The sequence below is a fragment of the Protopterus annectens genome, chromosome 12.part0 (assembly GCF_019279795.1).
Source record: "Protopterus annectens isolate FY-2018-M chromosome 12.part0, PAN1.0, whole genome shotgun sequence".
Taxonomy (NCBI): Eukaryota; Metazoa; Chordata; order Ceratodontiformes; family Protopteridae; genus Protopterus; species Protopterus annectens.
The window spans coordinates 1,509,591,131-1,509,618,155 of NC_056746.1; positions in this window are offsets into that span (position 1 = coordinate 1,509,591,131).

Genomic DNA, 27,025 nt, shown 5'->3' on the forward strand with positions numbered 1-27,025 from the left:
ATGCCTTAAAATCATATCTATATGGACAAAGTATCAGATGGTATAATAACAAAAGGAAATCTTGGGATAAGGAATTGTTAGATATTCAAAGTAAACTAGACTCTTATAAACATAATAATAAAGAAAATATTATGGACAAGAAAGTTATTGAAGAAATAAACAAACTAAATGAGAACTACAAAGAAATTTTAACTCATAAAGTTAAAATAACTTTAGAGAAATACAAGTTTTGTCTTATTCAATAAGCCCCAAATACTTACATAGACTTAAAAATAAAACAAAAGATTGAATAAACAAAACCATATCAAAGAAATCTTTTCTCTAAGGAAAAGAAGAATGTTTCTAGTATACCAGAAATACTGGATGAATTTAGAAATCACTTTCACAAGATTAACCATAACAACATTAACATGGAACCTAAAGATAAAATAAAGGAGTTTATAACCACAAACATGAATAAAAAGCTTAATAAACAACAGATTAAACTATTGGACAAGAGTATTTCATATACAGAAGTTATTACACAAATAAATAAGCTTAAATCAAACAAAGCACCGGGTAATGATGGTATTATACCAGAGATATATAAAATCCTTTCTAAAACTACATATTCATTAATACATAAGGTTTTTATTCTGGCCCACACTGAGTTAATAACCCCCCCATCTTGGCAATATACATTTATTTCACCAATTTTAAAACCTAATAAAGATCCAACTAGATGTTCTTCATATCGACCCATCTCATTACTTAATGTTGATTATAAAATGTTTATGAGTATTTTTGCTGATAGATTGAAGACAATTATCCCCGGCATTATAGACATAGATCAGACGGGCTTCATTGTAAATAGAAATACTTTTGATAATATAAGAAGAACTTTAACATTAATTGATTTTGCAAATAGGAAAAAGAAAGATTTAACACTTATTAGTCTTGATATAGGTTCAGCATTTGATTCAGTAAGTTGGGACTATCTGTTTACCTTACTGAAGTGCACAAATTTCTCTGATGCATTTGTAAATTTAATTGAGCATTTATACAAAGGAACGCTGGCTTATATTAAGGTAGGAACATATGTTTCACAAAAATACCCATTCTTAAAGGTACAAAGCAAGGATGTCCACTTTCTCCACTATTATTCACTTTAGTAATGGAGCCTTGGGCTAATTTGATTAGAAACAGTACTGACATAGAGGGTTTTGAAATAGAAGAAAATACAACATCAAAATTCAACTTTTGCAGATGATGTTCTAATTACATCAGCAGGATCTAATTCTTCTATGCAGTCTTTATTTGATAAAATGATGAATTTTAAAAGTATTTCTGGTTTAATATTCAATGAAGAAAAACTAAAATACTACCTATATATACACAAAAATACTCTCATTAGTGATTTTACTAAATATGTACCCAACTCAGGTCAGATAACTTATTTAGGTATAATACTATCTAAAGATATTAAATCTATTATATATAATAACTATAATACCTGTTTTCTTAATATACAAAATCTTTTTAATACCTGGAATAATATGTTTTTACTATGGAGGAGAGACTTACAATTATTAAAATGATAATATTCCCCAAGATTTTATACTTAATACAATCAATAATACTTTCACCTACAAAAATAACTATCAAGAAACTGAATACACTAATGTTAAATTTCTTATGGGCACCTAATAGACCTAGGATTGCATTAAAGAAACATACTAATAGCTGGTCTCAAGGGGTATTTCTTTTCCAGACTTTAATTTATATATTATCTCTTCTATTATAAAAGTTATTACTTTATTAATAGATCGGTCATATGTCGCAAAATGGAAAGATTATTGGGAGCTAATTAGTATGCACTTCATGAAAATCTCCTTAACACATAAAAATATGATTATAAATAACTCCATGTTGTGGTTGCTAAAGGAATTTTGTACTTCACCTATTACACCTAAACATATGGTCTGTTACCCATTAAATATTATTATTAGTTATCGTAACTTTATATTCATGCACCCTAAGTATAGGGAATGGAATTTTATTGTATTCCCTATAATTTATACTCAGGGTATGCTTATGTCATCTACTTCTGAAGGAGCTCATTTAGCTATAGATAATAATCTAAAGTACTGGTATCAGCTGATATCTGATAATAAAGTTGAATATCTAGATTTCTTAAAACAAGAATTTGATCTAACAGAAACTTGCTGGTTAGAGGTTCAGATCTTTAGACAACATCTCATTGATAGAATAGATCTAATGTCTATAACAGTTAAAGAATCTATTCCAAAACTGATTGATTACTTGATAATAAATTTACAGCATAAAGTTTCTGATAAAGGTAAACTTTCATATATACATAAAATTATCAGACAAGAAACATTTTACAATGTAGATTCATACTGGAATTATTTCACCTCTATTAATGGGGACCCACCAACTCAACAAGATAAACAATATATATTGGAATCTGCTTATAGAACTACATCTTCCATTGTCTGGAGACTTTATACATGGAAATTTTTACATAGATCTTTTTATACACCTTTGATGATGAATAAAATTAATAATAAATATAATCTATGTAAGAGATGTAATGTAGAAATTAATGCTGACTGGGCTCATATGTTTTATGACTGTATGAAGTTGAAAGAATACTGGAAGTCAATTAATGAATTTTGCAGGCTCTTTTACAGATAATTTCATTATTTCTAAGTCTCTTATATTATTCAACACACCTGTACCTCAATGTGTTAAAAAGATTAAGCTTCCCTTGTTATGGTCTATCCTAGCAGTGGCTAGGAAAATAATAACTAGAAATTGGATTTCAGATACACCTCCTTCGTTCAATGAATTTAAAAATGTTATGAATATAATGTGTCATATGGAAATAAGCACAATTAGAATGAGAACAACTAGAAAAACATCACATTTTATTGTATGGGATAATTTACAAAATTTGTTAAAAAAATTCTAATTTCAATAGCACAGTATTTTAGTTTAATTAATTGATCTGATTGTAGTGGATGTCTTTGTAAATACTTTAGTTGTTTTGTTGAATATTATAATAATACCTATTTTTAATTATTTGTATAAAATTGTTATGATATTTCTCTTATATGTTAAAACAATAAATGTGTTTAAAAAAAAAAAAAAATGAAAAGACTGGCTGAATAGGAGACCCACTCAAGAAGATCTGTTTAAAAAACTGGTAGAGGAGTTTCTGCTGTACCAGAGAAACTGGAAGTAACAGACTCTATTAATTGTATGAAAGCACAAATAACTAGTCAGACTGGTATTCCACAGTAGGATTTGTTGATTGAAAGAGCACACTGTGTGTATAGTCCAAACCTGGCCATAAGAAAGCAGCCAAGACCTGTATTAGTAAAGTTGCAATCATACAAACAGAAAGAGTTGATCCTGAGAAAATGTTGGCAAAAGGGCAAAGTATTAAAAGTTGAACACAGTAGAGTGTTTGTGGAAAATGATTATTGACTGTACAACAGGCAGAAGAGATGCAAATTTATCCCCGCAATCCAGGAATGTCAAGAAGCATGTGTGAGATTTAGGCTGCTGTACCCAGCTGACTTCAGAATATTTTTTCTGGAGGATAAAAGTAATTTTTGATGTAGAACAGGCTAAGGAGGAAATACAAAAGTTTCCCCAACAAAAAAAATGAGCCATTACACAGAAGGGGACTCCGGTTTTCATTCTTCTGATAATAAAGCTTATAGATAGACTTTGCCAGTAACATGTTTGCGATATTCCAAAGGAAAATGCTTGAAAGACAGGGGAAAAAATCGCAGGAGCTGGCTAGTAGAATCTGGAGTACCTTGGACTTGAACAAAAGTCTGGGGTTGTGGAATGGAGATGAACAGGAAGAAGACTAGCAACATTGAAATTAGTGAACAAATGTGAGACTATAAACCATCAATCATATTTGTGAAATATGTCTGTAAAAGAAAAAACTGGAAAGATTGGACTTTTGTTGACTTTGTTAAAGTTGTGGGGAACTGTAACACATTCACCCCACTTCATGTCATTAAAGTTTGGAAAGACACTGAAAGGAAGGAGAAAAAAAACAAGAAATATAACTAAGTAAAATAAATTTTGCTCTTAACAGTATCTGTATTTAAATGAAAATAAAAAAATGCCACAAATATGAAGAAAAATACTCTTTTAATGAGTGCTTCATGATATAAATTGCATGTTATATAGTAAAGCATTTTAGTTATTGTATGTGATACATTTAATTCTGATGGCTGCCAAAAAAGCAGTTGCTAAAAAATGGAAATCAAAGTCTAAACCAACTATATTTGAAGTAGTGAGTATTGTAACAGAGATAAAAGAACTGGAAGTGGGAACTTTAGAAAATGGTAGGAGAAAACTAAATAGCAAAAAAATGGAAATTGTGGGAATATATGCAGAATAATGTGTTGGAGATGAATGAGGTTTAAGAAAAGGCAGGAATTGAGAGATTTATTTAATGTTGGATTGATTATGTATAAAATCATAGATGTTCAATGTTTGTAACTGTAAGATGTTAACATGATTTGTTTTACTTTACTTAAGTGTATGTTTGCCTGTGTTTTAATGGGTGTATATCAGAAGTCCGAAAGCTGAAACTTTGAACTGGAATGTACGAAGTCTAAAAATAATGAAGCAGCGGAACACTGAATTCTTTCCCAGGGAAAGAATTTGGTGGACCATTTCTGCGGCTTTGCTCTTTCCTTCACTGTAGTGCAATCTCAGAGTTGGTATATTTAAGTGTGGGAGGGCAAAGTCCCCCACATTAGAAACAGTATGTAGGGTTCATGTGTTTCCTCGTTTTGTACCGGAACAGCGATTTTTTTCCCTGGGGAAAAAAAATCGCTGTTCTGAGTGTTCAGAGTATTCAGTTTTCAAACTTTTGGGTTTGATATTTACATAGTTGAAGTTTTGACACTTTGACTATGTGATATAGACACGTTTTAATTTACAATTCAATAAAGGTGTTAAACATCTCACCCATGTAGTTAAACCCCAACTAGTGGCTTTCTACAGCACTGACACTTTCTCTCCCCTCCACAACTCTGTAGTCCTGCAGGGGGTCTTCATACGTTTGGAGAGCTAAGTGATTTCTGATTAGGCCTAACCCCTCTTCTAGGTGGACACCCACATCATGGCATGAGCTTACTACTTAGCTTTGTAAGTTTGCACTTCTGTACACCAAAGTTGGAAGTTACCATGTGTTTGGTGAGCAACACTCACATACCAGGGTCATGATTGTGGCAGCATTATTTCTCCTACCAGTGGCAGTGCTTACAGTTTGGCACTAAACTGCCCCTTATGATAGGCATACCCAGCATCACTTGTGGGTACCTGCAGTTTTCTGGGCTGCTAATTAATACCAGGGCATCTGGATAATAGTATTTTCTCCCTACGCAACATGAGGTCCACTTTTTGTTACTTTTGTTTTTTTCCTTAACCTCTTCCCTAGAAGTGTCAGTGTATCTGGTCTAGTCATGCATTCTGGGATTCAACGTCTCCATCTTATCAGTCCTCCATCCTTCCATGATGTCTGTTGTGTCTGAATTACCAATAAATTAGAATGAGAGAAAAAAAAGAAAAAAATATATATATATATATATATATATATATATATATATATATATATATATATATATATATGTATATATATATATATATATATATATATATATATATATATATATATCTATAGTGTAACCTCATTTAGATGTATATTCAGATGTTTCTGTAAAGGAACTGTGTTCTACATGACCTGCATATCACTAGAGCTAACTCATTAGAAACAGTTATATACTCATATGCATCATTCCTTTTTAAAAGCTTAAAAGAAATATATACATGCAGTGTAGCATGCATTGTTGTATAGTGCTTTTAAAATTAACTTTCACATTATACTAAGTGTGAAGGTTAGAGGCTGTGGGCTACAGGTTCACAATCCACAAAGCTGATCACCAAATAGTTTGAGGGGGATAATTGGCCATAAGTGTGTGCATCCCCAAAGTAAACTTTTCACTGATCAGCTACTGAGCAGAAATACAATCACTACCCCCAAGGATTTCACTTACCTTTTCTCCTAGCCTAGTGCCTTCCAATGGTGTCTTACAAACAATAACTACAAATTCTCCAAGATTAATTTGCACATGTACACACACACTTCATTACACACACACACACACACACACACACACACACACACACACACACACCCTCTTCCGTTTCTCCATGTAATATGTTTCCACCAGGCAGACCAGTCTGGCACATCAAGAATACAGTTACTGTTTACTATTAAAATAAGTATACTCAAAATATTTGTTTAATAGGAATAGCTTTAAGCAGTTACTCATCAAAAGACAGTTGCTAAGAGCTGCGATGTCACCAGTTCTACCGACATACTGTTATAGTAAAAAACATCAGTCAGAAACTTTGGAAATTAAATTCATAACACTTTTTGCTTATATTAAATAAAATGTAGCAGCATACTTTGTAAAATTAAATGCATAAGATACTCTACACTTGTGTAATAAAATACAAAATAAATGGGTTTTAACAGCAGATGGCATATAAAAAATAACAGCTTAGCTGGTACTTTCATTCCCAGTACCTGAAGACTGTACTGATTTCTGATCTCTAACTTGAGAGTCCAGACATCAGTTGCACACACTCACCAGTTGGGAATTTTAGGTTTGAGCTTCTGTCCTAACAATCCAGTCCACTGTGACACTTCAAATGTTTGGCAAAAAGTGTCTGCTAACAGTTACTATGCCTGCTTAAGAGTCCCGTATTTAGTATTTTCTGTTTGACTTACATTTTGAATGTATAGTTTCCTGTTTCTGTACCCTCAGCCAAACAACTCCTGGGGGGGTAGAGTGGTGGAGACAGAGTCCAAACAAAGTAATGCCTCATTTGACCTGAAGTAACATTTCAGGGAACACCAAAAAATAAGCAGTACAAAACATGTTTATTTGAGAAGCTGGTTTCACTTTCTAATAGCTCTACTGCATTTCAACTGAAAGATATTGCATGTTCAGTACAGTACATACTTTTGTGCTCAGTACATTTTACCTACTACAAGATTTGCTGAAAGTAGTAACAACAGTTTGTATGAAAAATTGCATTTAACATGGTTAAATAGAGTTTTTGCATTTCCCATTCTCACTGCATGTTTTAGTAAAAGACTGTTGGACGCTTCACTCAGTTTCGCTAAGCATATTGTGTCATGCTTTTACATTAACTTAAACTTTTGTTCCTATTTAATACCTATTTACTAAAGTTTGCATTTCTAGAGTATTTAACAGGATTGCCAGGTGTGCTTTTTGTACATTTCTTACTGCTACAGCTTTACTTGGACAGATAGTGCTTTGGGAGTCTTTCATTACTTCTTTTGACTATCAGGTTTCACAGTCTTTCATCTTGCAACAGGATTGTTTGACACTTCTGACTGCTGTTCTTCCTAGAACTCTGATGCGTGTCTTATACAAAAGTCTATGATCCTTAAACTTTCCCTCTTCCCCATGAATATCCTAGAACCTTGGATCAGCTCCTTTACCAACTGCTTAAGCTTCAAGCTACAAACTTTCCATGACTTATTTGCCCGGTTTTCTACCCATGAATCTGGTAGTCTTCTGCAGTTTCAGAAGCATTTCTGTTTGTGCTGCTTTCATTCCAGCATTTTCTTAACTCTGTGTTCACTTTTGTTGGCATCTCTAATCCAGTGGAAGAAGGCAATTGGCCCATTAATCTTCTGCTCATTAATAGTTGAACTGATGGGATAGTAGACTATTCCTGTATTTAAAAATTGCAGGATTACACTCTTTGTGGCTTTTACTATTGCTTTCACATGAAATTCATCACTGCATAGTTCTGCATCAAAATGGCATGGAATGGTTGCTATATGTTCAAACTTCTGCTTATGCACAGAACCACTGAATTCCTAACTATGTATTGCTAACCATTGCCAAATATGATGACATCAGGTATTCCCTGTTTCAAGAAAGTAGACTTGAATGCATTAATTACAGTTAAATTGTCTCTGTTGCTTTAATTATGTGCTGGAAATTTGAATGATAATCTACATGTATGAGATACACAGCTGCTTTGAATTGTAGCAAAACTGTGCATACATTTCCTCTAATGAAGGTGGACTGCTAGGATTTCTGTGGAGCATATAAACTAATAACTCTTCAGGACTATTATTATGGCCCACATTGCTAATGGCATACCTCTCTTGTTCAGTCTGAAATGACATTATTGTCCAGTAATTAATCCCAGTTTCAGTTAACAAATGTGCTAAAATGTACTTTGTAAAATTAAATGTGCAAACAGCACTTGTCATCTCCTTGGATTGCAGATTGCCAGATGAAAGAACTACGGCTAAAATTCTTGATGATTATTGGTCAGTATATCTTTTCAATGTAATATGCTTTAGTAACTGTATTTTTGAGATGTCAGAACAGCATTGAAATCTTCTTAATTTTTCTTCTGTCACTGGTAACTTTGAAGTTACCCAAATAATCTGTAGTTTTTCTTTTAGCCATTCTTCATGCATGCCTGCTAATACTAATTAATTATACTATATAATCGTGAATCCATTGTATTACAGATATAATTATTACAGTGATACTAGCTATAGTCAGCATATCTGCACTATAGAGTTGCTTGCTTTGTCTGTATATCACTTATTTTACCTATACAGATCAAGTAACATCCTGTACAAACTTGGAAGTCCAAGTCTGTGAATATGTATTTCAAAAGTTTGTGGTTTGTTTCTGCTTGAATTAATTTAACATGGATATATTTGTGGAATTTCCCACATGTATCTGCTATTGCTAATAATTTCTTTATGTGCATATATCTTTTTTTGCATCTGCAAATGCTCTTGACCCATATGCAGCCTGGTTTATCTTCTTGGAGGACATCAGCATCTACTTGCAAAGACCTACCCTTTAGGGATGCACATTGATAGATTATTAAAACATTTTACTAAGCAAATGAAACCTATTGTAAAAGATTATGGGACTTTTTAAATTATATTGCATCAGAGTTTGGAGATAAATCCTTTTTCTTTCTTACAATTCATTTGGTAGATTTATCTACTTGCATTCCCAAGGACTAGGTGTTAGAGTTGTTTAATGATGCACTTATTAAATTTTCATTCTTTGGCAGTAGTCAAATTTCTCTGTTGATTCACATTGATTATATAAATAGCACCACTGAATTTTTAAAATTTACATACATCTACCATCCTGATAACATTGTTTAGATACGACTGCGTTTATTGATGAAGGGAGTTTTGAATGTCATTTATAGGAAGCCCACATTTACCAATGCTTACCTTCATTTTAATTGTTTTCACCCTCCACATTATAAAAAGAATTTGGTGAAGGGACAATTTATTAGTGTGGCTAGAATGACCTTCAAGAAGGAGCCGTTTATCAAACATGCTGTTTGGTAGAACATGTTCCTCGAGAGGATTACCCTATATCTTTTTTAAGGCCTATTAATTTGGAGGTTATCCAAGGGAGGGGATGAAATATGTACCACTTTTAGGATGTTCCTTAGATAATACGAGTGTGGACGTAAACACCTCAACCCCAAGTAACTTTGAAAGGGCTTTTGTTCTCCCTTGCAGTATAGGTATTGATAAAGTTAGGATTGTAACTGAGAAAAATTGGATAATTTTCAGGGCCAACAATGACCTTTATGAAATATTTCATGACTCAACCCATTTTGTGCATAAAACCGTATTTAATCTTAAAGCTATTTTAGAAAAGTCAGGCAATTATTTAAACAGTGGGAATAGTGAAAAGAAAGGTACATGAAAATGTGGAACATGTGGGCAGTGTAAATACATATTGGAAGATTCAGAAATATATCTAAAAGATATTAGTGGGCACAAATTAATTTTAATATATGGCAATTGTAATAGCAGTGATCTTGTATATATAGCTAAATGTAGTATGTGCCGTGCCTTCCATATTAGGAACATGGAGAGACTATTAAAGAAAAGCATTTATGAGCATCTTTATGACATTAAACATCACAATATAAACAATGCTCTATATAAACATTCTATTTCCTGGGAAAGTTTTAACTTATTTTTATTGGGAATATTGGATATTATTCCTTGGAATCCTAGGGGGAGTATGGGAGACTTGAATTGAGTATAAGGAGTTATATTGGCAATTGAAGCTAAATGCTACTACACCCTGGGGATAAATGATAATACTTCTGTTGCCCCAGTTTTAAAACTGAGGGCAGCAAAGTTATGACACTATTAGAACATATTTCATCTAGAGTATATAGTAGTTTTCTAGGTGTGAAATAATAATTTTACATATTATGTATTTTTGTGCATAGTTATAATGTAAATATATTTTAATAAATAAGGTTTTAAAATATGTAAAACATTTTAATAAATTCAAATGACATATCTAACATTTTAACATTTAGGTCTTAGTTGGTAGGTTTTGATTAAGTGGTGAATAGTCTTAAAAACAAGTTTTGTGTGTGTGTGTGTATATATGTATATATATATATATATATATATATATATATATATGTGTGTGTTATATTTATAAGGAATATATATATATAGGTTCATAGGTAGGTACTAGGCTCTCTGCCCGAAGGCATTTATAAGGCTAGCCAGAATGTGTTGGCTTTCGCCACCCTCGCAGATTAGTTCCGTGTGCCTCTGTCCAGCAGAACTATTGAAGCGATCCCTGGGGTAAACTTTCTGTTTCAAATCCACTCGTCAATGTTTCTCTTGAACAGGGTTAGCAAGGAGCTCTGCCTAATATACATTGGAATCTTGTTCCAGAGCATGGGAAGTCTCTGGGACAGGAATCTATACCTCCAGCACGTCCTATTTATTGTTGTGGTGAGGTTTAGATTCCTGGAGTGTGTGGCTCAAGGGGATATGGTTTTCTTTAGGTGGAGCATGTCCATCAGTTCTGGGTTTGACATGGCCTTGTATGTCAGGCAGAGATCACCTCTGAATAGGCAGTATGCAACCGAGTACAGCTGGAGTTTCTTCAGTCAAGCTGCATAGGGCATCTTCTTGAGGCCAGTGATCCTCTTGGTGAGGTACTTCTGTGGTCTTTCCAGTTATTGCAGGTGTCTTGTAAGGTACATCCCAAATGGGGCATTCTACTCTATGATGGGTCTGATGAGTGATGCATAGAGGGGCCCAATGACCTCTCTTGATCTGGATGCAAACCCTTTTGTGATTAGGTGGGCCACATAGAAGGATTTTCTAACCACTTTGGCAATGTGATTATCAGAGGAGAGGTTACTATGTACTTGGGTCCCCAGCTCCCTTATTAAATCTTCCATATGTAGGGGGCTACCACCTATGTGGTAGTTTGTGGGTACTTTTTTTCTCAAAGGGGATGACTATGCACTTTTTGGCATTTAGCTTGAGGCCATGGTTTTGACACCAGGTATCTGTCTCAGTGAGACCCTTTTGGAGGATGTCTATGTCAGCCAGAGAGTCAATCATAGTCCATAGTTTGCAGTCATCTGCGAACTTGGTCAGCCATAGTCCTCCTGTGCTTGCCTGTACCTCTGAGAAGTATATGCCGAACAGGAGGGGGTCCTAGGACTGAGCCCTGGGGAATGCCACTTGTAACCGGTTTAGAGTCAGACCTAGCTCCCACAACTCTTACCATGTGGGTTCTGTCCGTGAGCCAGTTGGCAACCCATCTCATGATGTAGGGGTTTATGTTCAGGCTGGTGAGCTTGTCTATACCACCTGAGTGGGGAATAGTGTTGAAGACCTTTGCGAGGTCTAGGTAGGGTGCGTGGACCACCTTTCCCTCGTCTATAGCTTTGGTAACTGTCTCAAAGAAGTCCATGAGGTTTAGGAGGCATGATCTGCCCTTAACAAAGCCAAACTGGGTAGGGGCTATTGTTTGGAGGTTTCCAACGTTTCTGTTAATGAGATCCATGATGATGTGTTCCATAACTTTGCAGACCAAGCTTGTCAGGCTTATAGGGCGATAGTTCCCAGGGTCCGTTGTCTCTCCACCTTTGTGGAGTGGAATAACCATTGCTGTGCACCACTCTGTGGGAACGTAGCCTGTGGAGAGGCTGAGTTTAAACAGTGTGTTTAGGTGAGGGGTTAGTTCATCTTTGAGCTCCTGTAGGATGCAGCCTGGGACACCATCTGATCCCATTGATGCTGTGTTTTTGGCTTTGGAGAGGGCTGTTTTAACCTGAGTGTCTGTGATTTCAGGGGCACTAAATTCTTCTGGTATAGTTATGAGCCCTTTTGGGGGTGAGAGAGGGTTGAAATTTGTACTGAACCTGTCTGCCAGAATGTTGGCTGTATCGGTCGGTTCAGTGTATTTTGTGCCATTCTGCACTAACTCTGGGCAGATCAGAGAATTGACACTTAGATTATTGACATAGCTAAAGAATGCCTTGTGGTTATCTTTGGAGTCCATGGCAATTTTTCTTTCGAAGCTAGCCTTGGATGATTTTATGAGGGAACATAGTTTCTTGCTGATACTGATCAGGGATGTCTTCCCTTCCTGGGATTTTACTCTTTTTCTGTACTAGTTTCCTCCTTCTGTTGTATAGCTTGTTTATGGCAAGGGTCCACCAGACTGGTTTCCTTTTCTTGGAGGAGTGAGTCTTGGTTTTGTTTGGGGTAGCACAATCCATGCATTCTTGTAGGTACCCATAGAGTGCATTAGTAAAGGATTTTGCGGCTTAGACAGCGTTATCCTTTAGCATGGGGGCTTTGAAACTTCCTGCCTCAGTCTTAAGTAACGTGAAGTTTGCTTTTGAAAAGTTTCTCACGGTGGTTTCTTTGGCTGGGGGTGATGGCAGAATGTGGATATCCAGAGTGATTAGTTTATGGTCAGATCTAACTAGTGAGGGGTTGACCTCCGGTGTGGAACACCGGTTGCCCATGTTGGTGATGACCAGGTCCAATATGTTGTCACCTCTGGTGGGGGTTTTGACCAGTTGATCCAGAGTGTTTGAGTGTATAAATTCTAGGAAATGTTGAGCAAGGGAGTTTGTACTTGAGCAGTTCTCCCAGTTAATGTTTGGGTAATTGAAATAACCCAATATCAGGGTGTTTGGTAGGACCTTTATGTTTCCCAGTGTTTCCAGAAATGCAGAGCGGGGGTCCTGGGACATGGTGGGTGATCTGTAGCAAGCTATAATTTGAATAGCAGTTTTTCCAGTTGTTAGTTGCATGTGGATGATCTCTGAAGCACCGTGCTGTGCCACTAACCTGGAGGTGTGGGTATCCTTGATGAATATGGATACTCCCCTGCCTTTTGTATTTCGGTCCGGGTTTTGTGGCTGAAATGTATGGTATGAGTTGTAGCCTGGTAGTGCTGGGGTGCTCTCTGTTGCCTTAAACCAGGTTTCTGTTACTGCACATATATCGATTTTCTCCATACTGAGGAGTGCCTCAAATGCGTGCATTTTGAGGTTTAGACTTCTGGCATTGAGTAGCATTACACTCAGTTTTTTGTTACTTGTGCTATTTACGGCAGTGGGTTTGTCTTTTGAGCCTTGCCTAAAAAAGGCACTATGGGGGTGGCAAGAGTCTTGGCCAGTATTCGAAAGCCTAAGGGTAACAGGTGCAAGCCATCTCTAGCGAAGCAGCGTGGCTTGTCGAGCATGTCATCCCAGGCTGACAGACACTGGATCCCCTTTGAATGACACCAGAAGCTTAGCCAGTTGTTGAAACTGATAATTTCTTCTCTATACTGTGGTATCATTTTTGGTGAGGGTAGGATGCTACTCAGGGTCAGGGTCATACCGGCCTGGGCTACGTGATCAGAGAGCTCCTCCATGTCTTTTTTCATATAGTCCAGGGAGGTATGGCTCAGGTCATTCACACCAACATGGACAATGACAGAGTCATATTTGTGCTTGTTTTGGAGTGACCTGAGTGCTTGTGTTATGTGACGGATCCTGGCACCCGACAGGCAGCTAACAGTAACCTTCTTGTTCAGCCTAGTGAATGGGACGTCAGTGTGCCTGACTATAGAGTCACCTATTACTAGTGTGTTGGGTATGTTATTTTGCCTTAAGGGCTGTGATTGTGTGGCACACTGGTTTTGTGAAGTATGTTTCATGGTTTGTGTTGGGGGGGAGGGTGGAGGTTGCTTGGATGTCTGCTTTGGAGGTCTCTGTTGCTTTTGCATATTTTTATTTAGAGCCTCCGAGTATGTTTTCATGTATTTATGTGTGTTTTTTGCCGGTGCTGGTTTCATAGTTCTGTGTGAGACTGGTGGTGTGATGCAAGTAATTCCCTTCTCCTCTTGACTGCCTGGTCCAGTCTTGGGTTGAGAGAGCTTAGCCTCCAGTTTGGCTGTATAATTGTATCTCTCGCATGTGTAAGTGTTTGGTGGAAGGAGGAGAGAGTTGTCTGTGTACATGAGGCAATTGTAACATTGCCTCAAAATGCCCAGATTCACCAATTGGACCTGAGAGTACACCTGAAACTGCCCTTTGAACATGCCTGGATAGGTGCAGTGAACTGTTTTACTGATTGGCTGGTAAGGTTGAATAGAGAGCCTTGTCCTTCTCTACAGTATAGGGGGGTCTAGTGCTAAGGCTTATTAGTGCTTGCTATGAGTTTTGAGCAAGTGTCGGGATGAGAAGTGAATGGTTTGAGGGCTTAAGTTGAAAGTTTGTTTAGTTCCAAGGGAAAAATTGAAGAGTAGACTTTGTGGAGCAGGGAATAGTTATACACTAGCTACCCGGCGCGCAAAACCATGCAAATGCGGGTTTTATAGCAGGGAAATGAAAGAGAGAGAAATTAGCCCAAAATGGACAATAAACTACTAATTTCTGGGCTGAAGCCACTCCTCCAGGGACAGATAGGCTGCTCAAAGCTCCCTCTCTCACAGTGAACAGAGAAACTTCCTTCTATCCATGTAAGGTATGGGCAAACACAGAAACTTGTAACACAGCCCTGAATTCAGCACTAACCTGAAAAGTGGACTATACTAGCTTAGAAAGGCGGGAAAACAAGTATATATATATTTTTTTTTTTCAGGAAATAAAGCAGATACAATCAAAAAAACACTTTAAATGCACAGAAATGGCCATCACACTTGAGTGTGTAGCCTACGACAGTTAAACAGGTAATGTAAACACAAAAATGACTTTGTTAAAGTGCAGGCAGTAAAATAAGTACCATATGTAGCTGAAACAAGCTTTTTAAATCACAGAAACTCTAGAAAATCTGCGTTTTAGGCAGAATTAGCTAAAGGCAGCAAGAAAATGCAGAAAAATGATAATCACTCCAATTTACATACAGATGTGTATTTGTGTGTGTGTGTATATATATATATATATATATATATATATATATATATATATATATATATATATATATATATATATATATATATATATATAATTTTTTTTATATATATTTATTGTTGATGTACATGTCACTCTCCACATGCCATGTTTTTTTTTTTTTAATTCAGTAGTGCTAATGTATTTGAATGACTAGATTATTTCTGATCATGTGATTTAGCCTTACATAATTAACTTTGGTATACATTCCACTTTCAAGCAGGTCAACTCAGGTTCTGATGAAGTCCCATTTTGTATGGGGACAAAAGCACAAATATTTTATTCATTTGTGGTTGACTTTTAATTTTGTTATATATTGTTTTGTTGTGTCTTTCGGCTTTTCCCGGTTAGGGGTCGCCACAGCGGAACTCCGGTCCACTAATGATTGGAAGTTGATTTTTACATGCTGAGTTGCCAGCCCTAATGCACAACCTTCAACGAAGGTATGCCCATTCACGCATGTCTCCACGCAGAATACGCTCTAGCTGAGAGTCGAACTGGTCAGCGTCTTACTGTGAGGCGACAACGCTACCGCAGCACCACCACCACATATATTGTTTTGTGTGGATTGTGCTGGTCTGAATAAACTTTGTTGGTTAAAATATCTGCTGGTGATGCATCTTATTTTAGGTGGACTGATTGGATTCCTTGTTTTTTGTTTATATTAATTATAAGCCCCTCAAGTAAAGAAATGTTTTTAGAGTAAGGGTTTGGTCTGATGCTATCTGAGATTAATTGTGTTAGGTGAAATACAGTAATTAAAATATTTAAATGTCTTCTAAGTGGACCTTTATAGTCTACAGTTAGTCCAGAATCTTGAATATAACATATGTCCAGGAGATAGCTAATGTCTCCAAATTTGTTTTACTTTGACTTATCTTCTTACCCTCAGATCGATCCTTTTTTAATTTTTACAGCTAGATGTCTAGGACTTGCCTTATTGACATCAACGATTAGCATGTGCACACTAGGCAATGGTCATTCTGAGCAAGTGCCAAACATGGTTCATTTGAATTTTGTTTCAGATCCATTAGAATCAAAAGAAAATCACATTTTCAGTTCATTTCTGGCTTTTTAGTAGCAGTTACTTGCATGATTTATGGGTACAGTTTGTGCGTTCTACATATTTAAAATATTTTAAGCAAAACTGTGTTATTAATTTTAAAGCATTACTTTTACCATAGGCTTAGCTGGAAGCAGATAATATTTTATGGCTTTACTCTATCAGATGTGTCTTGTAACATCTGTTTTGTTTTTAATGTGCATCTTAGTTAAAATTTCTTCTGTGTGAAATATAAACTGTGTCTCAGCACTGCACTATAATTTATCCAACATAGTTTTCATGCTCTCTTTATTTCATTAAATTCACATTTAAACAAACTGCTTACATATTTTTACTTAACATATTTCTCCTTATTTACCACACAAGAGGTTTTGTTTGTTTACTCTGTATACTATGTTTCATCCTCTTCCCCAACCACCTGCTGGTTCGTGCAGATTTACTTTGGATCACTCTGATTGCTGTTGGCATACTTCAACTTCAGCTTACTTTTCTGCTTTGTGCTCTGGACCTTGTAATTTCTGGTATAAAATTATAGCATCTCACTGGTTTTCTACTCTTCAGCAATGCTGAATGTATGCACTTATAAACAATTTCTCTCTTGACAGTAATGATGAATGGCAAATCATTTTATTGTATATAGTTTGTTTAGTCAAGTGTCCATTGCTATGATGTTTTGGTGTCTGCTTCCCCAGCATGCTCTGAGTTAAGCCTCAGCTAAACAGCTATCTACATTACTGTGTTCTGTCTGTCACCCCCCCCCCATCCTATAAACCTCAGCTTTGTTTTAGATCATTCTAATTGCTGTTAATGTATTTCTGTATTGGCACATTTTGTCCCTCTGCAATCCAGACATTTTAATACTTGATATAAAATTACAACTTTTCATTGCTTAGCTGTCATGTATACAAGACTATGTTTAAAGTCTACATATATAAACTTAACCTTTCCATAGAGTAGTGATAAATTTCAAGTTAGATCTGCTATTTTACTCAGTGCTCTTTCTCATCCCATTTCGCATGTAACAGTGGACTGGTTAGTTTACCTGCTTAACAAATGTTAAATAAAATGTTAAGTAGATTAAATAAAATAAAAAAATGTTGATCATGCAGCTTTAGTTCAGGCCAATCTGATTGCTTTTGATGTACTTCAACCTCAGCTCATTTTACAGGTATTGGCTCTAGATGCTAAACTTTGTCATGTTACATTTCAGCTCTTCAGTGCTTTTCTGTCATTGGACAGGACATGCTGTAAGTCTGCATTTATAAGCAAATTCTATCATAGGTGCTGGTTAAGATTTAATCCATTGGTTATGCTTCCATCACTATAATGTGTTTTGTTTACTGTGCAGTTGTAGTCTTAGTTAAAGTCATAGCTTCATTTGAATATCCAGTTGTGTTTGATGATACAGTTGTTTCCTTTTGCCATTATGTATTACCACCCGAGTATACTTGTTATATTTCATTCCCTCACACTACATTTTCAGATGTGCGTTTATATTTTTTAAATGTTTTATTATCACTTTTTATTAATCTATACTCTTTGTTCTTAAACAGGATGTGCACCATCCCTATCTCACCATTTATCATGACTATATCAGTCTTTTCTTATGTAGATTTTTCCTCCCATAGCTCCTTCTTCATATGGTTTAAATTTTCACTGAGCGTCATGTTTTAGTTTTGGTGATGAAACCAGAGCACATATCTTGTTTCAACTTGGTGCTTTCTGTGGAGGAGCCATTAAGTATGACTAGTTTTAGAATTGTGTACTTAGGTAGTTTAAATAGATTAGTGGTATTAGTCACAAGTTTTAATTCTAATGTGAATATATTAATTCCATATTAAAGCACTTTTTGGCAAAGAAGATGCAGGTTAGGAATAGGGTTGATACAGCACAAGTTTAGTATTGCTGTAGTAGTGTTGTTGAATGGGTGTTATACATTTTACCTCCATTTTGCCATTCATGTTGGCCAGGTTTTTTGTAGTTTTGTATTTTGGGCTATGATAAAGTTTTTAAACCTAAGCAGTATAAAAGCTCCTGACATGGGAGAACCTCTCTTTTGCACATATGCTGCTGTTAATGTTGTTATTATTACCCAATTTGTTTTGGTAGCCATACATCTTAAATACTGGATTGAGATTTACAAGTAAAGATAATACATTATTGTTCATAGCTGAACCTGTTTTATTAACTCACTTGATTAATCTGCAAGAAATTTCCATGACAAGATGTCCTTCTATTTAGTGATATAGTTAAATTCTTACATGGTGTCCCCCAAGTTCAAGAAACAATTCATATACTTGAATGTTTTCTGATATGCCCAAAAAATATTTCTTATTATCATTCATAAAATTTGTCAACTGGTAATTACATTCTCTTTTTGCACGCCTCATTTGTAATCCATATTGTTACACTTCTTATACAGTAAAATAGTTTTGGCATTTTGGTTGTCTTTCCAAATCTCCCATCTTTCAAACTTTATCCTTGACAGTTTTGCTAAGTTTGAGTCTTCCAGTTCCTTCCATCCTTTCTCTCGTCTTCCATATAAGTTTCATTACCCCCATGCATACTTCCTCTGGTGTAATACAGTCCTCAGCCATTCCTTTATTGCATGTAAAAACACTTTCTTTTCTTCTCACATCTCCCTATAAAACCTGACTCATCTTTAGTTCTTATCTTAATTGTTTACCTGAAATTCATTTACTAACTTTACCTAGTTTAAGCAATATCCATTGTTATGTTTATGACATATTTCATAAGTCTCAATACAGTATTTTCTAAAAAAAAATGTTTATATTAACTTTCACATTGTACTTTTTTTTCAGTTTGATGTATTCACCCAGGCTATGTCTGAAAATAGTCAATGTTGAGCAGTGCACTACCACTGTAAACAAATACAGATAAATTGTCATGGCCCTACCCTAACATGGACTTGAATTTTTGTGTTATACCTTTTGCTTTAAATGATGAAATTTTTACTTTAAATTCTCAGTTAATTTATGAATATATGTATGGACTGCACAGTGGTGTAACGGTAGCGTTGTTGCTTCACAGCAAGAGGTTCTCCGGTTCGATTCCTGGCTGGAGTGCCTTCTGTGCAGTCTACATGTCCTCTCTGCATTTGTATGGGGTTTCTCCAGGTACTCCAGTTTCCTCATGTGTTACAAAGACATGCATCTAGAGCATTTCTCCCTGGTCCTCTGCTGAAAATTGGCTTTGTTCCAAGTTGGACTGTTCTGGTAAAAAAATGTTAAATAAATTAAATAATAAATATTTTCTTTGAGTATTTCCAGCTCTGCAGGTGTGTGTGTGTGTGTATGTATATATGCATCCATATATATATATATATATATATATATATATATATATATATATATATATATATACGCACACACACGCACACACACACACACACACACAGACATTCCTAGATCAGCTATATCAGTGTTTGTAACCATTTGAGTCCTTTGTTCTTTTATTTCTTCTATGTTTCCTACCCCATATTCTGGGTTAAACAAAGGAGTGAAAGCCTGTTTGTAAGCCCTCTTACTTGTCGAGAAGGCTTCATTTATGTTCAAAATCAGTCTCAACTTCATTACTAGATGAAAAGTGAGTATTTGAGCCAAACCCAGACCACCCCAAACAATCACGCTGAGCAGCACACTTTTAGCCTTGGAGTTCTTCCTGTTTCATCGCCAGAAGTTTTTTGTTCCTGTTGAAACCTGTTTAATTTCTCAGAAAAATTATTTTTATTTTATACTCCTGACTGTCCCTCAGTAATGTACGTCACTTCTGTTGTTCACAATCATCATCAGATTTTTTAACCTGACCTTTAAAATTCTCTATCAGTTGAACATGAGCATCCACAGCAAAGACATTAATGTTCTCCACACATTCATTTAAATTCTTTTGAAAAGTGGGTAAAGAATTCTCATAATATTGCACTAAATACGGCAAATATCAAGGAAGTCATTTCTTGCAAAAACCAACAAAGAACACAAAAGGTATATAGCCCACAAATGTATGAACAACACAATGGTATTTCACAGCAAGCGACATGTTTTATTGCCTGGTTGCTGTGGTCAACAAACTTTGTCATTCCCTGTGAAATTCCATTGTGCTGTTCTTAGACTTGTGGGCTATTGACCTTTGGGCTCCTTGTTGAAAATCTACCCAAGTAGCAGAGCCCTCCAAGGCAGAAATGCACTCAACCACCACAACACAACGCTAATCACGAGTCACATAACTCTCCTAAACAGTGTGCCACTCAACAAAAGCCCCTAAGGCAAAACAGCATGCCTAACACACTAGTCATAGGTGGCTCAATAGTGAAGCACACTGATGTCCCACTCACTAGGTTGAATAAGGAGAAAGTAACAGTCAGCTGCCTGTCAGGTGCCAAGATCTGACACATAACGCATGCACTCAGGTCGCTCAACAACAGGTACAAATGTGACTCTGTCATTGTACATGTGGATGTCAATGACCTGAGTTGTACCTCTCTGTACTTCATGAAAAGAGACATGGAGGAGCTCTCGGATTAGGTAGCCCAGGCGGGTATGACCCTAGCCCTGAGCAGCATCCTACCATCACCCAGAATGATACCACGGTACAAGCAGAAAATGATTGATTTCAACAACTGGCTAAGTTTCTGGTGTTGTTCTAGGGGGATCCAGTATCTGTCTGCCTGGGATGACATGATTGACAGACCTCAATGCTTTGCCAGAGATAGCCTACATCTGTCACCCCTGGGCTTCTGGATACTGGCCAAGGCTCTTGCCACCCCTATAGTGCCTTTTTTAGGTGGTGTTCCAAAGACCAAATTGCCACCATAACAGCTACAAACAAATGCAATCTGAGGGTCATGTTGCTCAATGCTAGAAGTCTAAATCTCAAAATGCACTCGCTTGGGGCACTCCTTAAAATGGAGATCATCGACATTTGTGCTGTAACAGAGACCTGGTTCAAGGCAGCTGAAAGCACCCCTGCACTACCAGGCTATAACTCATTCCACACCTTTTGGCCCCAGAACTTAGACTGAAGCTCCAAAGGCGGTGGTGTCTCTATATTCATAAAGGATGCTCACACCTCCAGACTGGTAGCCCAACATAATGCATCAGAGATACTTCAGGTGCAGCTAACATTGGGTAAGAAAGCAATCCAGGTTGTAGCCTGCTATAGGTCTCCAACCATGTCCGAAGATTCACACTCCATGTTCCTAAGCACCCTGGAGAATATTAGGGTCCAAACTAACACTCTCTTACTAGGTGACTTCAACTACCCCTCCATTAACTGAGTAAACTACTCATGTACCAATATACTTTCCTGATGTTTCCTGGAGTTCATTAATTCCAATGCCCTGGACCAACTCGTTCTTACCCCCACTAGAGGTAGCAACATCATTGACCTGGTCATTACTAACATGGGCGACCATTGCTCTACACCAATAGTCTGCTCCTCCCTTGTTAGATCTGACCACAAACTAATCACCTTGGAAATCCACACCCCCTCCCAGCAAAGTAACCACCATGACTAACGTTGGGATCCTAAAAGCAGAGGTGGCTAACTTCACAGCACCCATGCAAATGGAGAATAGTTGAGTGACTGCAGAATCATACACTAATGCACTGTACGAACACGTACACAAATGCATGGATCTCGCCATACCCAATAGAACCAAGACACTATCCTCCAAAAAAAGGAAGCCAATCTGGTGGACCCCCTGCCATAAACAAACTCTGCAACAGAAGGAGGAAACTGATGTTGAATAAAGTGAACTCCCAAGACTGGAAAAACTCCCTTATCAGCCTCAACAAAAAGTTGAGATGCTTCATCAAATCCTCTAAAGCTAGCTATGAAAACAGAATTGCAGCAGATACTAAAGACAACCACAAGGCCTTCTATAGTTATGTAAAAAATCTCCATGGCAACAGCCAGATTTGCTCTGAGCTACTGCACGATGGTACCTCCTACACTGAGCCAACAGATATTTCCAGTATACTGGCCGACAGATTCAGTGCCAACTTTACCCCCCCCCAAAGGACCAATCACAATACCAGTAGATTGCCAGGCACCCAGTATTACTGCTACACAGGTTAAAACAGCACTGTCTAAGGCCAAGAATACAGCTTCTATGGGACCTGACAATATCCCTGGTTGTGTTCTACATGAACTCCAGAGCGAACAGGCACCTCACCTGTGTGGTCTGTTCAGTCACAGCCTCACCTCAGGCTTTGTCCCTGCCGAATGGCGCACTGCTACAGGTATCCCTCTCCACAAAGGAGGAGCGACTACAGACCCTGGGAACTATCTCCCCATTAGCCTGACGAGTCTGATATCCAAAACTATAGAATGCATCATCATGGACCTAATAAACAAGGATATAGGGAATCTCCAAACTCTGGATCCCACAAAGTTTGGTTTTGTGAAGGGTAGATCATGCCTGCTCAACTTGTTCAACTTCTTTGAGTCAGTCACCAGAGCTGTGGATGAAGGTAAGGTGGTCCATACAGCCTACCTTGATCTGGCCAAGGCTTTTGATACCATTTCCCACTCAGGAATCATAGAAAAACTCACTAAGCTTGGCATCAACCCCTATATCACTAGGTGGGTTGCAAACTGGTTCACAGATAGAATCCAGAGTGTGAAAGTAGCTGACTCCAAGTCAGACTGCTGATTAGTCATGAGTGGAGTCTCACAGGGTTTGGTCCTGGGTCCTCTCCTTTTTGGTATCTACTTCTTTGAAGTTCAAGCCAGCATGAAAGGACTCTGGCTGACAAAGTTTGCAGATGATTGCAGGTTGGGAGCTATTATTAACTCCCCAAGTTATGTTAACATCCTACAGAATGGCCTCACTGTGACCAATGACTGGAGTCAGAACCATGGCCTTAAGCTCAATGCCAAAAATGAGTCATCATCACCTTTGAGAAAAACCCGGTTCCCATGAATTACCACATTGATGGTAGTCCACTGAATACAGAAGGTGTTATAAGAGATCTGACAGCAACCTCTCTTTTAACCACCACATTGCCACCATGGTCAGAAAGTCCTTCTGTGTGGCACATCTCATTACTAAGGGTTTTGCATCCAGGAAGAAAGAGGTCACTGTCTCCCTCTACTCTTCCCTCATTAGGCTAATCATTGAATACAATGCCCCATTTGGCATGTACCTCACTAGACACCTGCAGCAACTGGTGAGGCCACAAAAGTACATCACAAAGAGGATCCTAGGCCTTAAACACGTGTCCTATATGGACAGACTCAAAAAACTCCAGCTATTCTCTGTCTCATATTGCCTACTAAGAGGCGATCTCTGCTTGACTTACAAAGCCATGTCTGACCCAGCTCTGTTAGAAATGATACATCTAAAGAAATCCCAATCCCTCCACACTACACGCTCCAGAGACCTCAACCTCATTACCACAATTAACAGAATATGCTGGAGGGACAGGTTCATAACCCAGAGACTGCCCATGCTATGGAACAGACTTCCCATACATGTCAAGCAGAGCACCTCACTGACCCTCTTCAAGAGAAATCTTGATGAGTGGATGGGAAACAGAAAAGTCACCCTGTGGAATACACCAGTGGCTCTTCTTGACAGAGGCGCTGGGAACTAAGGTCGGGTGGCACTATGCCAGGGTAATCCTATGGCTAGGCTTGTACAGGCCCCCCAGCCATTAGCCTAGTACACACCTATGAACCTATGAGGAACCATTTTTTTTTTGCTGAAATAGTGCCTCAAACTTTTAATATACCAATAAACTAAACATGCCGTTTTTGAAGTGTTGGTCGGGCTAACAAAAGCTCATTGCAAAGTAACATGTTGCATAACCAATGCTTTCTTTGGCGCTTCAGCCAATGTTAATGACAAACTTCGCAACTATTCATCATTATCCTGGTCAGAGGCTAACTTGTTTATTAACAGTTCCAAACTGCTGACATTTTCCACTGGAGTCACCATACTACAGCTAAATCCAGCATTACAATAGTTCAACAGCAACTGTCAATCAGTCAGTAGAACTGAAAAAAGTTGCAAGGAGAACAAACAGGTGCAGAGTCCAGCAACACCTGTAGAACTTCCAAAACAATGCTTCCAGAACACAACAAGTGCAGTACGTCTTTAATTTTAAATATTAGCAACAGCAAACCATGGAGAGAGAGAGAGAGATAGATATAGATACACATACATACAGAGAGAGAGAGAGAAAGATATCCACACACATATGTACTATAAGATTTGTTTTTCTTCAGCATGTTAGAGCCATCCAGAAGGCCCTAAATTGTCCCCTGGGCAGGAGACCTGCAACCTGTAGTCAAATGGTAGCCATTATGTCTTCCCTGTATGTTTGCATGCTTCTGCGCATCCACAGTGTAGGCTACTATACTTATGGCTTTGGCTTTCTCTGAGCTTTGGTATCCAACCTCTGAGGTGGTGCTGGGTGGAGCTGACAACTACAACCTTCTACCTCTCCATGAATGGGGGCAGCCATCCAGCCATACCAGTTCAGACAGATTCCCAAACCGCTAACTGAACCAAGATCACCTGGGTTATAGAGAGGATTTTATAATTATCTGTAAATGTAGCTAGCGTGTGTATGTATATATCTATATCTATCTACACACACACACACACGTGTGTGTGTGTGTGTGTATGTATGTATGTATGTATATATATATATATATATATATATATATATATATAGGTCTACTTTGATTCATTGAAAACTCATTTCACTGAATTTCAATTCACCCTCAAAAAATTGTTGAAAGCTCAAATCACTGAAAACTCATTTCACTGAATGTAAGTACTGTTGGGCAAATAAAACGTATATGCCCTTTTCCCCAGTAGTGCGATCCTGGAGTTAGTATATGTAGTTATGGGGGGTGGGGAGCACAGCCCTCCATATTGAGGGGTGTGGTGGCGTAGCCCCCCAACTACTTAGCTTTTATATTTATGAATCTCATTTCACTGAAAGCTAACCATATAAAACCAAAAATAGGTGGGGGCTATGTCCCCACACCCTCCAATGTGGGGAGCTATGCTCCCCCACCCCCCAACTATATATACTAACTCCAGGATCACACTACAGTAGGGGAAAAGGGCATATATGTTTTATTTGCCCAACATTACTTACATTCAGTGAAATGAGTTTTCAGTGATTTGAGCTTTCAGCTATTTGGTGTAAGTGTTTTGAAATTCAGTGAAATGAGTTTTCAATGAATCAAAGCAGACCAATGAAATTCGGTGAAATGAGTTTTCAATGAATCAAAGTAGACCTATATACACACATACATATATATATATATATATATATATATATATATATATATATATATATATATATGTTTGTGTGTATGTATATAATAGGGATAAAAGGCAATGAACAAAACACCAAAATATGATATTAACTTAGTCATATTAATAGTGTAAAGAATAGTCTCTCTCTCTCTCTCTCTGTACATTTATATATTAATAGTGCAAGGGATACTCTGTCTGTGTGTGTATGTGTATATACCCACACACACAAGTCTATATCAGAAACTCAAAATTCATATTGTCTAGACGATGTGATCACGTTTCCAAAAAGCCCAAACTTCAAAAAACATCAAATATCTACATTTTTCCCTATGTTTTTGCAGAGGGGAAGAGAGAAACTATTCTTTACATTATTGCCTGTTTTAATCTAATTTTATATAAACTGTGTCTTTTACATTAATATACAGGTAAACACATTTACAGGTTTAGTATCCCCTTTGTTCAAACATCATGCATCAGTTATTCCATTACCTAAAGTCCAGTTTCTATATTTTCTTAAAGATTATGGATCCATTTCCAATCTCTGCCCTCCTACTAAAATATTTGTAAAATTAATATGCCAACAACAGTTTGAACACATAAATAGATATGGACTGTTTTGTGATCAACAGCATGGTTTTAGAAACTCCTTTAGTACCCAAACCACATTACTGTCAGCTGTGGTCTTCACTCAGTGCTGGTGTCTTTGTTGACATGACTTGTGCCTTTGAGACAATCAATCACAGCGTTATACTTGGAAAAACTACTGGTAAAAACAATAAGTTAGTTCAAAGCTACTTATAGGATAGATATTTCGAAATATAGAGCTACCAAACCAAAATATAACCATATATGCAGAATATATACTGCTACTTGAAGCTAGAAAAACATACCAGACCCTTCAAATGGTTATACAATCTAAACTTACAGACCTGTGTAACTGACTCTGCGCTAACAAAGCTTTAATTAACAGTAAGAAAACAAATGTAATGCTGCTCTCTACAGCAAAGAAATTAACCTCTATACTTTATTAACTTTAGCAGACTCCAGGGGAGGCAACATTTGCAAATGCCATCCTACAAAAATACTTGTTGTAACTCTAGATCCACTTCTTAACTTTAATTTGCACAGAGATAGAATTACTTCCAAAATACTTAATTCGGTGACAAGTTTCACACCTTCTCACACCCAGCTTGCATGTATGGCAATAACCAAAATTGTGCTGATTCCCAAAATTTAATATGTTTTCCCTCTAATCACCCTCCACTCAATTTAGAATACTCAAAAAATCCAGACATCTACAA